Genomic DNA, 18,282 nt, shown 5'->3' on the forward strand with positions numbered 1-18,282 from the left:
TGCGCACGACGGAGGGAGCTCCGTCGTGCGCATGCGCAAGACCCGGCGAGCGAAGGACTTTCAATCGCTCCGGGTCTCGCACCAAAGGGGGCGTGCTGTCGATGTTGATTGACAGCACGCCCCCTTTGGTGGGCGTTCCGGGGGCGTGCCTGCCAGACGGAGGCGTTCCTATGGGAACGCCTACCATCTGAAGCCGGCCCCACTGACATCACTAGTGATGTCAGTGGGAGTGATTTTGGCTCTGATAGAGCCAAAATCACTCCTGGCCTTGCGGTTGAGAAACCCGACCACAGGGTTTCACTCGCAAGTCCGATGGTCGCGATGGTCGTATATGCTGTGGGTGGTGACACACAGCTATACGAGCGTCCAGGAGGACGCTCCATTTTAATGGAGGTGGGCCCTGATTCAGAGCGAGCGCTCTGGTCAGAGCGTCCGGCTCTGAATCAGGGCCATTGTGCCTTATAATAACCAATGCAAGGAAATGACACTAATGATCCCATTTGAATGTATATATCTCTGTTATTTAATATAGCAGCTTCATAATGGGGGTAAGGATGAAATGAGGGAGATTGCTAGACTCTTCAAGGAGACAGGGAGATTGCTACTATTTCAGGGAGTCTCCCTGACAATGAGGGAGAGTTGGCAAGTATGGAATATGTGTGTCCCCACTTTTCTTGGCATGCACAGAGCAAGATCACCCAATTTATGATATGATAAACGAAATGACTGTATAGGAGTGGAGAGGGTTAAACTTCCTAGGCTGGGGGCAGACCAGTGTGAGGAATCATGTGATAATTAGGGCCAATGGGTTTTTAGGGTTGTAGGTTATAGCAGGGATATTAGAGATTGTTGGAGGCGGAGTCAGCCTCTTTTGTTCCTGTCTTGGAGTGGGGTAAGTGCTCTTACCTGAGCTGTTATAGTATCTGCATAGCTATCCTTCTCTGTGTTTCTTTACTCTTCTTATCTTTATTCTTCAGCTTCTTCTGCATCTATCCCTCTCTCTTTTCCACACCCCCCCCCCACACACTTGCGCTGTGCACTCTCTAGCTACCTCCTAACCCTTATAAGGACTGTGAGCCCCAACCCCCCCCCCATTTGTTACCATGCCCCACCCGCACCGCGCATCGCGGACCCCCGCCCATTACCGGGTGCAGGAAGAAGGCCCAGGGAGTTCTGGGGAGGCTCCTGCCTCTCAAGAGGGAGCTGAAGGGGCTAGCGCGAGTCGCGCGGCCCCACGGCGTCATGGGCGGCCGGGCGCGGCCACGCTTACCCGCGGCCGTCAAGCAGGTGGTGTCAGGGCGGCTGGATACAGCCGCCAGCGGGGGGAAGGCGCGGCTGCTCTGAGCAGCCGCGAGAGGCAGTTAGTGAGCCCGCGGGAGGGCAGAGCTGCCGCGATTAGGGCGGTAAGCGCTCGCCCCCCGCGGGTTCAAAGGTCACAGGCGCACACGCGCACCGCGAGAAGGGCTGCTAATAGCCCTGTTAGTGCCCAGAGGGGCAGGGGGGACTTCCCCACAGTTAATGAAGTGGGGAATGTGGAGGTAGGGGAGATGGACAGCCCTGGCAGCACATTAGGGGCTTTGTCAGACAGGGAGGCAGGCAGCCATTTTAGGACAGGGAGAGCTGATGAAAGGGGGGCGGGGCTTGCACTTAATATGGAGGATGATTGGCAGGCTAGTCAGCAATCAGCAGACAGGGCCATGTCTGGGGCAGCAGCTTCTGGCTATGTGGATACTCAGGTCCCTAGTGGGGGTGCAAGTCAGTCCTTTGACCCTGCAGCTTTTGCGGCCATGATGTCATCAATGACATCTGCTTTTGCTCCCATGGTTGCGGCATTGGCTCCTAGCCAAGCAGATAGTGAAAGGGTGGATCAGAGGCAGCGTTCAATTTCTGCTACTCTAGGGCCAGCGGTAGATCAGTTCATGCAGGCTTGCAGGGCTATGGGCTCCGCTGCGGCTCAGTTGGCAAGACCAGAGGCGTCTGGGGCTGGTGCGGCTGTGTCTTCTCCTGCTGTGTCGACCGTGCCCAGGGTTTCGGCCCAGGGGGCGGCTTCATCGTCTGCTTCAGATACTGCTGAGGGCGAAGCTATGGAACAGGATTTCAGCGTCGAGGAGGCTTCATCATCGGTCATGTCCGGGAGGGAGCAGTCCGGATCGTCAGGTGAGATCTCAGAAGATGATGATGTTGCTGACTCTGCCTCCTCTTCTTCCTCTGTCTCTGACTTGTCGTCGACCTCTTCTTCTCTGGCTTCTTCTGTCAGCAGCGCGAAAAAGGCGCGGAAGAGGGCTGCTAAATATGCGCGCAAGGAGGCGGATAGGCGGGATAAGCGGGCTAAGCGGCAGCGTCAGAGTAGTAGCGCGCGGAAGTCCAAGAAGCGTCAGCATCAACCAGGTGTGGTGCACTGCGACAATACAGCAGTATTGCGGGGTCTGCGCGATTGTTGCAAGAAAAAAAATCAGGAAGGGCGATTATGTGGACATGTTCATTTTAACTGAGCAAGCCAAAAAAGATTTCAAGGCAGCTAAGCTTAAAGGCGGAGTGGGGTTGGAAGCTTTTCGTTCCTATGATAACTGGCTTGCTGGGTTTTGCGTATTCGCAGCATGCTACTTGAAAGATCGCCCAGGGGAGCACCTGAACGTAATAAGGTATATCCACCTGATTCATGGGATGCAGCGTAAATCCAGGGGCAGCGCCTGGAGAACATATGATGAGGAATTTAGGCGCAAGCAGGACGAATCCAAGCGCTCAGATTTTGGGTGCAAGGATGTGGAAGTGTGGCTTGACGTCACGCAACCACCAAAAGGTGGAGTGGAGGATTCTCGGGTAGGCGGGGATACTCATAAGGGGGGGTCTGGGGCGTGGCGCCCGAGTTCTGATCCCTCCCCGGGGCGTCGACAGACGGGCCCCGGTCGGCTTTCTGCGCAGACACCTTTTAAAGGTAAATGTTTTGCCTTTAATAATGCCTCCTGTTCCCAGGGCCAACGGTGTCGTTTTCGACACCTTTGCTTGCGTTGCAACGGATCGCACCCCGCCTCTAATTGTTTCAGGTTGTCAGCCCAACAGGGATCTAAGTCGGGAGGAGGAGCTATTCCCAAAGCGGGAAGTAGCGCAGGCGCTAAATAGGGCACCAACCCCTATCCGTTTGGATGCTATGTCCAGGTGGCTAGGGTGGTACCCTAATAGGCAGGACGCTAAGTTTTTGTTTTTCGGGTTCAAGTTGGGTTTTCGTTTACCAGTTATAGGGGAAGTTCGAGTCGGTTCCCCGAGAAATTTACTATCAGCTCGACTTTTTCCTGACGTTCTTCAGTTAAAAGTCGAGAAAGAGGTTCAGTTAGGACGTATGGTGGGTCCATTTGCGCATCCTCCAATGGGGAATCTGATTCTTTCCCCAGTGGGGATGGTGCCTAAGAAAACTCCAGGAAAATTTCGGCTGATCCAGCATCTGTCTTATCCATTGGGGTCCTCCGTTAATGACGCTATACCTCCTGAATTCTGTTCAGTGAGGTATCAGTCTTTTGATGATGCTCTCAGTATCGTTAGGGCATATGGACGCGGGGCCCTCATGGCTAAGATGGATGTGGAGTCAGCTTTTCGTTTGCTTCCTTTGCACCCCGAATCGTTTAGGTTCATGGGTTTTCGCATTGGGGGGGAATACTTCATAGACAAGTGCTTGCCTATGGGGTGTTCGATTTCTTGCGCATACTTTGAAAAATTTAGCACTTTCCTTCATTGGTGCGTAGAGTTTTCATGTGGGGGTCATGGGATAGCGCACTATCTCGATGACTTCCTCTGCGTGGGGCCCGCTGGGTCAGAGCGTTGTAACGAGTTACTTGGTTCCATGAGAGCGCTGTTTTTTCATTTTGGAGTACCTGTGGCAGACGAAAAGACAGAGGGACCCCTCTCGTGTTTGTCATTTTTAGGTATCGAGATTGATACCTTGGCTGGATCCCGTCGGCTGCCGCGCGATAAAATTGACAAATTGCGAGATTCCATTTCAGAGTGTTTGGTTGCGCGCAAAATTTTGCTCAGGCAGGCCCAATCACTGTTGGGTTGTATGAACTTTGCCTGTAGAGTTATACCGATGGGGAGGGTATTTTGCAGAAAGCTAGAGAGGGCCACAGCGGGGGTTTCCAAACCTCACCATTTGATCCGTTTATCGTCAGAAATAAAGAGAGACCTGGAAGTTTGGGTTTCCTTTTTGGCAGATTTTAATGGGATCAGGATATGGTTATCCCCTCTGGTGGGCAATGTCGATTTGCAGCTTTTCACCGATGCAGCAGGATCTTCGGGGTTCGGTTGCTACCTGAGGGGATCCTGGTGCGTCGCAACTTGGCCGGAGGAGTGGATTCGTGCAGGTTTGACAAGAGATATGCTGCTCTTAGAACTGTTCCCAATAATGGTCGCCTTGGAGGTCTGGGGCGTGCGCATCTGCAATCGCAGCATTCTGTTCAGATGTGACAATCTGGGCGTGGTGCATGCGATAAACGGGCAGCGAGCAAAGTCGTTGCTGGTTTTGCGTGTGCTAGTGCAGCTGGTGCTTGCCTGTTTGCGCCATAATGTGCTGTTTCGAGCTCAACACGTACCCGGAGTTGACAACGGGATTGCCGATGCGCTGTCCAGATGTCAATGGGGTCGGTTCCGTACATTGGCTCCTGATGCAGAGACTGATGGTGTGCTGTGCCCCTCTTATGTTTGGCAGGTTATCAAGCCGGACTGGAGGGGTTAGCGGAGCTGTCCATTGCACCAAGTACCCTCAAGGCTTACCGTCGGTCTTGGGAAGAATGGGAAGTTTTTTCCCGTAGCCAAGGCCTTGGAGGTAAGGGTCAGCATCAATTGATGCTTGCTTTTATTTGGCAGCTGTATGTATCTGGCAAATCGAGAGCGGTAGTTTCACGGTACCTGGCAGGTATTTCGTTTTTCTCCAAATTGAAGGGAATCCCTGACCTTACAAGGAGTTTTGTCATCACAAAGGCCTTGAAAGGTTGGGCGCGCGCTGAGCCGGTTAACCCCGGTAAAAGACGGCCTATAGACATTTATCTGTTACCGTCCATTCTAGGAGCGGTTGCGGACGTGGCGGCCTCCGGTTTCGAAACGTTTTGTTTAAGTTAGCTTTTTCCATGGCTTTTCATGGTGCTTTCCGGGTGTCGGAATTGGTTGCTCCCTCCAAGTGGAGGGATTCAACTATGCTGCGTTCGGATGTGAAGGTGGGTGAGAGGTCCTTGCTGTGCAGATTGCGTCGTTCTAAGACCGATCAGTTAGGCAGGGGTCGCTGGATAACATTGGTCCCCTCGGCGGATTGTCGAATTTGTCCGGTCGGCTTGGCCACTCGTTATGCATCTGTCAGACCCTCAGCGGAGGGCTCATGGCTGATGCATGGCGATGGGCTTCCGCTGACAAAATTTCAGTTTAGTTGGATGCTGCGGCGATGTCTTTGCAGCGTGGGCCTCTCACCAGGGGAGTTCGGCACGCATTCGTTTCGAATTGGTGCTGCCACTTCCGCCGCTGCTGCGGGATTTCCAGAGTCACAGATTCAAGCTCTGGGCCGATGGAAATCAGCCAGTTATAAGCGTTACATTCGACCGAATCATTGAGGTTAATGTTGTGCATGCACGTTACATATGGTTTGTTATGTTTTACGAAATGTCATTGGTCCTGGTCTTGTTTGTTTTCCCCTGTCTTTCCTACTCGGGGACTAGCTACTCGCCATTGATTTCAGTGGGAGTCTGGAGAGTTTTGACGATTTTTTTTTACCTGATCTGACGGATTTAATTCGGCTATTTGGTTTATAATTACAATTATATGTCCCTCAGCAGGTTTTACGTTTTCTCTCTGGTCGAGTTCACTTGTGTTATCCGATATCTCTCCCAAACCTCCCCCCCCCCGCTCTCCCCCCCCCCTTCTTTTTTATTTTAACTTATCCTCTTGTGTCTTCATGTTGCTTCAAATTGGCACAGAAGCTTGTTGATCTTTAAAGATTCAAATCAAAATTTTTTCTTTTTGGCAGATCCTCAGTAATATGTTCCCCGTTAGATACACATGATTAAATATGCTAAAATTTTACAATAACTTTAATGTTTTCTTTGTTTTTCCCTCATTATAGGAATGGCTTTTGATGATTGTACTGTATGGATAATTGGCCATTCATTTGTTTTTTGGGCGGCTAGGTTCATGCAGGCGCAGGACGCGCCGTTGTTTCCGGGGGCTAGTGGAGTTAGATGGATAGGGGTCAGAGGTATGTTGTGGGAGAGCCTTAAGCCTAAACTCTTGCAGCAGGTTCAGCGGTATGGCTTACCGAGAGTCGTGGTTATTCATCTAGGCGGGAATGATTTGGGCAAGAGGACATCTCTGGATTTAAGGCATGCGGTGGTGGAGGATTTGGGTCAGATTATAATGGCATGGCCAGCTTGCACAATAGTTTGGTCTTTCATGGTCCCTAGATTGTGTTGGCGTGGTGTGGTTGACGGCAGAGCCATTGATGAAGCCCGGAAGAAAGTGAACTTTGCGGTTTCAAAATTTGTGTTGGAAAATGGTGGGGCAGTGGTCAGACATCCTAGGATAAAATTTCGGTATACTTACCTTTTTCGGTCTGACGGGGTTCATTTAGCGGAGGAAGGTATGTTTATTTTTCTTGAGGATCTGTTTGAGGTTGTGGTTTCTGTGCGTTAGTTCTATGGTGGCGGTGCAAGGTTTCTTTTGGCAGAACCTTGCTTTTGGCGGGAAAGAACGGCAGGTTACCTATTAGCACTGTGAATATTTGTTTACTCATTGTTTTGCTCACCTTCGTTGACTCATAAAGTCTGCTGGACCACCCTGCCGGGGGCAGCATCATCACCTTACCGGGTGGGTAGTCAAGATAGAAGGCTTGAGCGTATTGTGTTGTGGTTGGAGTGTTTATAGTGTTAGGCTTGGGCTGTTGTTAGCCGTTCTTTCTTTGCCACCATATTTAAATTAATTTAATTAATATAGTAACTAATTCATTATATGTTTCTAAATAAATAGCTAACAAATTCTGCCAAATACAAGTCTCCGTGTCTTTATTTCAATTAAGTATGTTATTGTCACTGATTCACACGCAGGTCAATCCTCAGACGATGGGAAGTTTAGATAAACGAAATGACTGTATAGGAGTGGAGAGGGTTAAACTTCCTAGGCTGGGGGCAGACCAGTGTGAGGAATCATGTGATAATTAGGGCCAATGGGTTTTTAGGGTTGTAGGTTATAGCAGGGATATTAGAGATTGTTGGAGGCGGAGTCAGCCTCTTTTGTTCCTGTCTTCCCACCCTCCCTCCCTAAAGTTTATTTTTATGGGCTCTTTTTGATTTGGGTTTGGTGATTGTTTCGTTGGCTATTTTAGGCGGGAAAGAACGGCAGGTTACCTATTAGCACTGTGAATATTTGTTTACTCATTGTTTTGCTCACCTTCGTTGACTCATAAAGTCTGCTGGACCACCCTGCCGGGGGCAGCATCATCACCTTACCGGGTGGGTAGTCAAGATAGAAGGCTTGAGCGTATTGTGTTGTGGTTGGAGTGTTTATAGTGTTAGGCTTGGGCTGTTGTTAGCCGTTCTTTCTTTGCCACCATATTTAAATTAATTTAATTAATATAGTAACTAATTCATTATATGTTTCTAAATAAATAGCTAACAAATTCTGCCAAATACAAGTCTCCGTGTCTTTATTTCAATTAAGTATGTTATTGTCACTGATTCACACGCAGGTCAATCCTCAGACGATGGGAAGTTTAACAAACTGGCATAGTCCTCTGCCTGCATCAGCACCTATCTTTATACAGTATGTCTTCTTATAGTCATCCATAATAAATAATAGGGAAACATACACATCATATTTTCATATTATTGCAGATTTATATTGTCATATAGTGGTCATAAGCTATTTCACTGACTTTCTTACCATCTCTTGAATAGTTATTTAACCAAATGTAAAAATCTATATTGTATTGCACCACATCCCATATTTCACAACTCAACCTCCTCTACCTTTATACTGTTCATATGCTATTAAATTATAGAAGTAAATAAATCATTAATTATCACTTATGCTACCATACCACCTCTGAAGCAGCCTACCATTCTCCTCCAGCCTTTTGGCTGCCTGCCTGTCTCAGCAGAGTCATAATGTGAGACACAGATGTCAGACTTGTGTTGTTACTGTAGAACGCTATAAGACAGTACCTACATTAATAAATGATACATTTCCTATGTTGAAATTTTGGGGAGTTCTCCCATACTACTAGGAGAGCAGACCTGACCACTCTCCCCGTCCGGGCCACTTCTTTAGTGAAGTGGTTGGGGGCTTGATGATACGATTATTAGCTAATTGCATCATCATGACACCACCTCCCATTGCATAATAGTAGAGATGAGCGGGTTCAGATCTCAGAGATCCGAACCCACCCGAATTTCGGGGATCCGGGGCGATCCGAGCACAGCTCGTATCTCTTTGCCTGCCCCGGATCACTGTCCCGAGGAAAAACTTTGCGACCCCTCCGTCAAGTCGTGAAGTTTTGTTTTGAGCGGGCTTAATGCTGATTGGCTGAGAGAGCCGTCTGTCACGGCTCTCAGCCAATCAGCGTTAAGCCCATTGAAAACAGCATAAAAGAGGAAAAGAAGATGGCGCCCGCCATCCCCCACCGCCTGACACCGCCGGCACCCCCCCATGCCGACACCGCTGGCACCCCCACTGGCAGCATCCCCCGCTGCCGACACCACCGCTGTTGACACTCTTGCACTGCTGCCCAACATACTGAGGACACCGTTAGCGACCCCCACACTGCCGACATTCTCACACTGAGGACACCACCAGCACCCCTGCACTGCCGACACAGCCAGCAAACCTGCACTAAAGACACCACTGGCACCCCCGCACTGCCGACACAGCCAGAAAACCTGCACTAAAAACACCGCTGGCATCTCCGCACTGCCGACATCACCGGTACCCTTCACTGAGGGCACTGCCAGCACAGCAGCACTGCCATTCCATGTACTGAGGACACCGTCAGCAACCCCGCTCTGCCGACACTGCTGTCACAGTAAGTGCACTATTGGTGTATCCAACACACACTGTATCCGTGTTGGAATTTAGAAACTGAACTGCCACATGTTAGTGCCGCCCACTTTGACACTTAGCTTAGTCAGCCAGCTAGCTGGATGCAACCATTTGGCCGTAAGTAGATGAAGCAAATAATATTGTAAGGTGCTCAAAATTGATTGGAAATTACTGGAAATAAATGTTATTTAGGTTAATTATACTGTAGGAACAAAAACAGGCCCATTTTATGTGATTTTAGCTGTTTTTATGATTTTTTGCGAAAAAATAAAGATCCAAAACCAAAACACGAAAACAAAACACGGAGGTGAGGTTTTGGCAAAACCAATCCAGATCCAAAACCAAGGTAGATCCAGATCCAAAACCAAAACACGGGGATCTGCGCACATCTTTACATAATAGTATCACTTATGGCAATGTTAGTTATGATGCAAATTGTGTCCCCTCGTTCCCTGCACTTTCCATTTGGACATTCACTCCTGGGGAGCAGGTATATTTATTATAATCCCTTGAGACTTTTGCAACTTTTACTGTTAGAGGAGCTTAGAGAATAGTGTATGTATATGTATTTCTTTAAACCTGATCAATTTTTTTAATACTCTTCCCGGTTGTGTGTATACCATCCATGCTAATGAGAGTCTTGTGACAACCAATTAGACATTAGTTTTCAGTAACCTAACAACATGAGAGTCATGAATTTAGATGTGCATTTCCAAGGGGCGGCAGAGAAGAAGCCCTGGCAATAACCCAGAACCAGTGAACCGGGCTGGACCTGGGAATTTCATGTAATGGGGTATTACAGGGTAATCACACTAATCAGAGGGTCAAAACAGTTTTACTCAGGTGGCCTACAATCTCTGTGGCCAAAATAAGGAACATTTAAAAAAATCTCCATAAATTAACCTCTATTGCCACCTGCAGTCTGAAATGTGGCAGTTGGTTGAATATGAAGAGAAAAGAAAGGGGACTGGAGGGTAGATGTCCTAAGCCTTGGAGAGAGATAAAGTACCAGTCAATCAGCTCCTATTATTTTTCTCATTTATCAACAGGTTTTATCATATGCAAAGAGTTTTAAAACTCATTGCGTATGATAATGGTGCTCCAGCCAATCAGCTCCTATTATAAGTGTCATCTGTTTGAAATATGACATTTGGGGGCTGATTGGCTGGAGCACCATTTTCGCATGATAAAACTCGCTGATAAATGGACCCCACAGCCTGTAAAGTGCAGTTAGGAGCTGATTGGCTGGTACTTTATCTCTCTCCACTTTATCTCTTTCCAAGGCTTAGTACATCACACCCTTAGGGACAGGGGGATGCAGTCAATATCCCGACCACTGTAATTCCGTCGGTCAAAATGCCGTGCCGGAATCCCAACAGCCAGAATCCCGAAGGTAAGTAGCAGGGTTAGGGGGAGGGTTAGCGTTAGGGGTTAGGGTTAGTCACTAGGGAATCGGTATGATTTACCGGGTGGGACTACGGTTAGGCACTGGGGGGAAGGATAGGGTTAGTCACCCCTAAGGAGGGTTAGGGTTAGGGGAGGGAATTAGGTTAGTGAATGGAACTTTAGGGACTGGAATCCCGACAGCGGCTGGCCGACAAGGGTGAAAATCCTGATCGTCCCTAAGGTGAGTATTCACTAACCTAATTCCCTCCCCTAACCCTAACCCTCCTTAGGGGTGCCTAACCCTATCCTTCCCCCCAGTGCCTAACCGTAGTCCCCCCTCTAAGTGCCTAAACCTAACACCCCTTTTCCCGCCACCTAGACCTAAGTCCCCTGGGGGGGTGCCTAACCCTAAGTGCCTAACCCTAACCCTCCCTCCCCCAACCTAACCCTAACCTCCCGGTGGGGGTGCCTAACCCTAAGTCCCCCCCCGGGAGCCCTAAACCTAAACCCCCCCCCGCTTCTGTCCGCGCTCGGTGCCCGGCATCACTTCGATCGGGATGCCGGGCGCCTGTCTCCCAGCGTCGGTAAAATGACAGGCGTCTAGATTTAGACGCCTGTCATTTAACCCTCGGGATGCCGGCTGTCGGGATTAGGTCCGCCGGCTTCCCGACTGCATACCGTCACTAGGGGGAGGGTTAGGCACTAAGGGGAGAGGGTTAGAATTAGGGTGCAGGGAGGGGGAGGTTAGGTTCAGGCACGTCGAGGGGGAGGTTAGTTTCAGGCACCAGAGAGGGAGGGTTAGGATAGGGAGAGGGTTAGGATACCTACTGTATCTACAAGTGTCGGTATCCTAACCCTGTCGGTACAACGGCGTTGGGATTCTGACCAGCGGGATCCTGAGCACCAGCATCCCGTACCCATCACGGGACTGGGGCAGAAGGGCTACTAACAGTACATGTGCTATAAAACAAAACCCTGCTGATAAATGTCTTGTTTAACATGTACAGTTGACAAAGTATAATATAAGGAATATGAGACCAGACTACAAAGATTTTCTAAATTCTCTAAAAAATACAACATCAGCGATATGAGACTGAAGGGGTGGGGGAAGCAGCTAATAACACATAATAGCCTGTGTTGTGCAGGCATCAGTGAGATCCCAGTGAGTCTGGCCAATGTTTTAAAGTAGCAAACATTTAAAAGGCCAGGATCTCGCCGATACCTGCAAGTCGCAGGCTATTACAATCACCCTCGTATATTTTTTACAGGACCCCCAATTCCCTAGTTCTACCTTTACACTGTCCACTTAGTCAGAATGCAGCACAGCTGCTTGCAGTGTGCCCTGTCACATCCCCTGTAACAGTTTGCAATAGACAATTTTTTTTTCATGCTGTGACAATTGTTTTTTCCAAAATCAAACTTTTGGAAACTTCCAATATAAATCCTGCATTTGCCCCTGCTTATCATACCCTCTTCTATCCCGCTCATCATCTGTGCAAATCATTCATTGATCAAATGCCTCTGGATAAAATAGGCCACATTCAGAATAAACCTTTTACAGAAATAATGCAAATCCTGTGAACTAAGGTCCTGATTCAGACCCGGTCGCAAGCGGTGAGCACTCACAACCGGGTCGATGGTGGCCCAGAGCGCATGCACACGACGGAGCTGGCTCCGTCGTGCGCATGCGTGAGACCCGGATTGCGACGGGCAATCCATTGCTCCGGGTCTCGCACCAAAGGGGGCGTGCTGTCGATGTTGAGTGACAGCACGCCCCCTTTGGTGGGCGGGCCGGGGGGGTTGCTGCCCAGATGGAGGTGTTACCATGAGAACACCTACCATCTGGGGGGGCCCCACTGACATCACAAGTGTTTGAGCCTAAAGCTCTCTGGGGCTTGCGGCCACAAGACCCTACCACAAGGGTCTCATCGCAAGCCCGATGGTCGCGATGGTCTTGACCATCGCGACCATCATCCTGGCCGCTCGCATTAGCTGTGGGTGGCAACCCACAGCAATGCGAGCGGCCAGGAGGTTGCTCCATTAAAAAAAAAGACGCTCTGATTCAGAGCGAGCGCTCTCTCAGAGCGTCCGGCTCTGAATCAGGGCCTAAGCACAGTGATCGCATGTACAGGCATGCTGCACTCTAATTGCAATTCTTACTATGATTACATATACATGCATGCTGCACACTAATTGCAGTTCTTACTTTGATTACATATACATGCATGCTGCATGCTAATTGCAGTTCTTATTATGATTATATATACAGGCATGCTATCACTAATTGCAGTTCTTATTATGATTACATATACATGCATGCTGCACGCTAATTGCAGTTCTTACTATGATTACATATACATGCATGCTGCACGCTAATTGATGTTCTTACTATGATTACATATACATGCATGCTGCACGCTAATTGCAGTTCTTACTTTGATCACATATACATGCATGCTGCATGCTAATTGCAGTTCTTATTATGATTACATATACATGCATGCTGCACACTAATTGCAGTTCTTACTGTGATTACATATACATCCAAGCTGCACACTAATTGCAGTTCTTACTATGATTACATATACATGCATGCTGCACACTAATTGCAGTTCTTACTTTGATCACATATACATGCATGCTGCATGCTAATTGCAGTTCTTATTATGATTATATATACAGGCATGCTATCACTAATTGCAGTTCTTATTATGATTACATATACATGCATGCTGCACGCTAATTGCAGTTCTTACTATGATTACATATACATGCATGCTGCACGCTAATTGCAGTTCTTACTATGATTACATATGCTGTACATACATGCTGCACACTAATTGCAATTCTTACTATGATTACATATACATGCATGCTGCATGCTAATTGCAGTTCTTACTTTGATTACATATACATCCATGCTGCACACAATTGCAGTTCTTACTATGATTGTATATACATGCATGCTGCACACTAATTGCAGTTCTTACTATGATTACATATACATCCATGCTGCACACTAATTGCCATTCTTTCTATGATGACAAGTTCATGCATGCTACACACTAATACCCCTTTTACACCTAAATTCCGGGTCTGACCTGGAGCTGGAACAGGGTTCCAATCCAGATCAGACCCAGAATGTAGCCAGCGCCGACACAGGACATTCCCAAGTTGGTATGGTTCACACCGGAGTCAGGTCTGCATAGACTCGGCTTTTCCGGTGTTGAAGTGGACGCTTGGAGAAGACGTCATCTCCAAGCGCCACTGAAGCCGGACCAATCGGCCGGCATGTGGCGCGCTCCAGGTCATCGTGACCCAGAGTGCGTTGTTCACACTGCAGGGTTTCAAGGGTTACTCCCGGTTAAACCCTGCAAGTTACCTGGGTTCTATTGCCGGGTCACTCGACCCTGGCGATCCAACCCTCTCCCCTTTTACACCAAGGAGCTACTCGGGTTAACCCTGCAATAACCCGGGTTTTAGCTCCGGTGTAAAAGGGGTATCATTGTAGTTCTTACTATGATTACATATACACGCATGCTGCATACTAATTCCAGTTCTTACTATGATTACCTATACATCCATGCTTCACACTAATTGCCATTATTCCTATGATGACAAGTACATGCATGCTACACACTAATTGCAGTTCTTACTATGATTACATATACAGGTATGCTGCACACTAATTGCAGTTCTTACTATGATTTCATATACATCCATGCTACACACTAATTGCCATTCCTCCTATGATGACAAGTACATGCATGCTACACACTAATTGCCATTCTTCCTATGATGACACGTACATGCATGCTACACACTAATTGTAGCTCTTCCTATGATTACATATACATGCACGCTACACACCAATTGCCATTCTTCCTATGATGACAAGTACATGCATACTATACACTAATTGCAGTTCTTACTATGATTATATATGCAGGCATGCTGCACACTAATTGCCATTCTTCCTATGATGACACGTACATGCATGCTACACACTAATTGTAGTTCAGCAAAGTAGTATGTATAGTTTATATTTATAGAAAGCCTAAAAGTGAGTGTTTATGCTTTCTGCAGTGAACCAGAGTTGGGTACAGCACAGTATGTGACTAGGTCAACCCCAGGCAACACATTGAAATATCATTATGATAATCCACAAGTAGTGTTCCCATTATTTTGAAATTAAAAATCAGAACACCCAAGTGAGACTTTGCACTGAGGGCCTGATTCAGAGCTGGACGCTCTGACCAGAGGGCTCGCTCTGAGTCAGGGCCCTCCTACCTAATATTGGAGTGGCCTCCTGGCTGCTGGCATAGCTGTGGGTGACCACCCACAGCATATGCGAGTGGCCAAAATGATGGTCGCGATGGTCAAAACCATCGCGACCATCGGGCTTGCGACGAGACCCTGCGGTAGGGTCTCGCTGCCGCAAGCCCAGGAGTGCTTTTGGCTCTATCAGAGCCAAAAGCACTCCCACTGACATCACTAGTGATGTCAGTGGGGCCGGCCCCAGACGGTAGGCGTTCCCATGGGAACGCCTCCGTCTGGGTAGCAACGCCCCCGGCACGCCCACCAAAGGGGGCGTGCTGTCCTCCCCACCGACAGCACGCCCCCTTTGGTGCGAGACCCATAGCGACAGCTTGGCTGTCGCTATGTGGGTCTCGCGCATGCGCACGACGGAGCTCCCTCCGTCGTGCGCATGCGCACTAGGGCACCACCGAGCGGGTCTGAATTAGGCCCTGAGTGCCTGATAACATGATCTATATACAGTACAAAAAAGAGGTTTATAGGAACCTGCGCTACACAATAATGCCGCTGTAGGTGTCATGAGGTAATCCCTGGAATACCTTAAATGGATAAGACAATACAATATGAAAAACACCCACACGCAAATGATGTAATAAATAGTCCTAAACAGTAATATATGACAAGAAATTCAGACCTATATATCGAAGGAAAATGAGATAGTCTGTAGAAAAATAAATGTTCAATAGTTCCAATTCTTTTATAATAAGGGAGGAGAATTGAAACTGAAGAATCTTCAATGGAACTCCAAACACACTGTGATCCGGTGGATTTTCAAAGTCTCTTAAGGTCATAAATCCATGTGTATAAAAAGAGACAAGAGAAAAAAACCACCATAGTGTATTACAGTTTTTAATTCAAAAACAACATATTCACAATCTTAATGCAATAAAAATCCTGGATGTATAATAAAAATCAAATCGTACCGAATGAAGTTGGTGTACTGTCGTAACACCTAAATGCACGTAATGGAAATGAACACCTCCTGGGCACAGGAATCTGCAATTCTCCAGAATCTGCATACAGTTGTCCTCAGTCACCCTCTACTTGTGTTGCCTTGTGAAATATCACCAACGCGTTTCAACTCTGAGAATTGAGTCTTTTTCAAGGTGTGATTTTCTTGATGTTCTGAAGTCCTTTAAGTACCCTCCCCCTGTACTCGATTGGTCAACTACAAATCTTCCTCATAAAAACATTAATTCTAATATACATTACAATAAAAATGATCCTAGTCATATTAGCCATTATAGGAAATAATTACAAAACCATATGGCAGAGTTAATCCCTAAAAAAATCCAATTTAGCTGTGGAACGCATACGGCCGTACTTCCGGTCCGGAGGTGACCCGCATACATAACTTCCGGTATCACCCTCATTCCATCATGCAGGACCATACCTTCCCCGCCCCAAAGAGAGGTCCCCGGTTGTGGAACGCAACTGAATCACTTCTGGGTCAGCTGTAAGCTGCCCACGTGTACATGCTGCGTTCCTATAGCCGGAAGCGGACTCTGCACGTCACCGCTGTTGTTACTTCCGGTGCGTGCTGATCAAAGTCCCCGCAGCCGGCTGCTCACAGCAGACAGTTCCCAAATATATGGAACACACATATGGAACAGAGATTGTTGTTAATAGAGAGGACCTATTAAAATCCTCTGTCCACAAAGACGAGGACAAAAAAGAATTTTCATTTCCGTTTATCACTTCATTCAACACACAACACAAAGAAGTTGAGAAAATTGTTAGGAAGCATTGGAATCTATTGACCAGAGATCCTATTTTAAAACCTGTCATTCCCATGAAACCTAAATTCATATATAGGAGAGCACCAAACATCAAGAACAAAATTTTTTTCTCTTGTCTCTTTTTATACACATGGATTTATGACCTTAAGAGACTTTGAAAATCCACCGGATCACAGTGTGTTTGGAGTTCCATTGAAGATTCTTCAGTTTCAATTCTCCTCCCCTATTATAAAAGAATTGGAACTATTGAACATTTATTTTTCTACAGACTATCTCATTTTTCTTCGATATATAGGTCTGAATTTCTTGTCATATATTACTGTTTAGGACTATTTATTACATCATTTGCGCGTGGGTGTTTTTCATATTGTATGATCTATATACAGTCTGGCCAAAGTGCACGGATCTAGTAGCCATCTGGCTCTTGATTCCATGTTTTTTGCAGATGACAGACAGACTCCACTTATCTTCTATCTTATTTTCGGCCATAACAATGACCATTTGCTTTTTGACCAGATTCACTTCAAACACAACAATTGTCCTGGTGCCACAATTCTGGACCATTGTGCCACTACTGACACTGATATTAGTGCATATGTAGTCAGCCTGGGACTAATGATGACAAGTAATGTACTGTATAACATCGCTTTACTGCGTTTATATTTTCAGCATATAATTAAGCCAGTTTATAATTTCAGCCTAACGGCTATATAACTGAATGAATTAAAACTACACATCTCTAGAATATTAATGTGCACTTTATAAAGCACATGCCATTGCAGTGACATTGAAACATCACAGTAATAATAAGCATCACATGCCTATCACTGGGAAAGGTCCTAATGGTTTTCATAAACTGTGCTAGCACAATAATGTACAAGCGTATTCCAAATGTACTCTCCAAATACAGCAGCTTTTCTTTGTTCTATGGTTTCCTTATTCTACATTCCTTTCGTTGTTGCATTCTGCAAACGTTCATAATTGTATTTTCACATTTGTATGGATTACATAGAACATATACGAAGAACATAATGTCCTGAAAGCATTAAGACTGGAGCGGAGGGCATTGCACTCACCAGCTTCCCAGCCTACACATTAAGAGCACAGAATAATTATACACACATAGATTGCTTAGTCACTCACAGTTTGATTCTCGCTGGCAAGCAAAGCAACTTTGTTGCTCTTTTTGCTAATGTTATTAGTTAGCGACTGAACTGCCAGGTTAGAAGTAATTATTTCTGTAATAAAAATGTACCCAAAATCCTTCAGGACAGGGGCAACTAAGGACAGTTAGAACCTCTAAATCTTGTCAGGAATTCTTTTTTTTTTGCTTTATGAAGTTGGCAATAATTTAATTGATGCTGTTCCTGGCTTTTCGCCAAGAAACTCTAAGGAAGCCGGCGTGCAGTTCTTAATCTAAGCTTGGAATCAGGGGATTCGCGCTCAGGGATAGCTTTCTGCAAAATTGCAGTCCCTCATCTATGTTCCATCATTACATTTTATCTTGTGTTATTGGTGGTGACACATCTGAAACAACTGGCTTATAGATAAGATTTGCATTGCAAACAGTGAGCAATTTCTGTTTACATTTAGTACATGTTTTATGTTTGATAACATTTGTTTTTATCAGTAGAGTATATTAATTTTTCTATTTGCACAGATTTTTTTTTAAACATTTATTTTTATGTTTAACAAATCCAGTAATAAAACAAGACTGGGTATTAAATATACAGACAAAGGGGTAGAAGGGCCCTGCTCACAAGCTAAAGGAAAATAG

This window comes from Taudactylus pleione, unplaced genomic scaffold (assembly GCF_031769625.1).
Source record: "Taudactylus pleione unplaced genomic scaffold, aTauple2 ptg000156l, whole genome shotgun sequence".
NCBI classification, from domain to species: domain Eukaryota; kingdom Metazoa; phylum Chordata; class Amphibia; order Anura; family Myobatrachidae; genus Taudactylus; species Taudactylus pleione.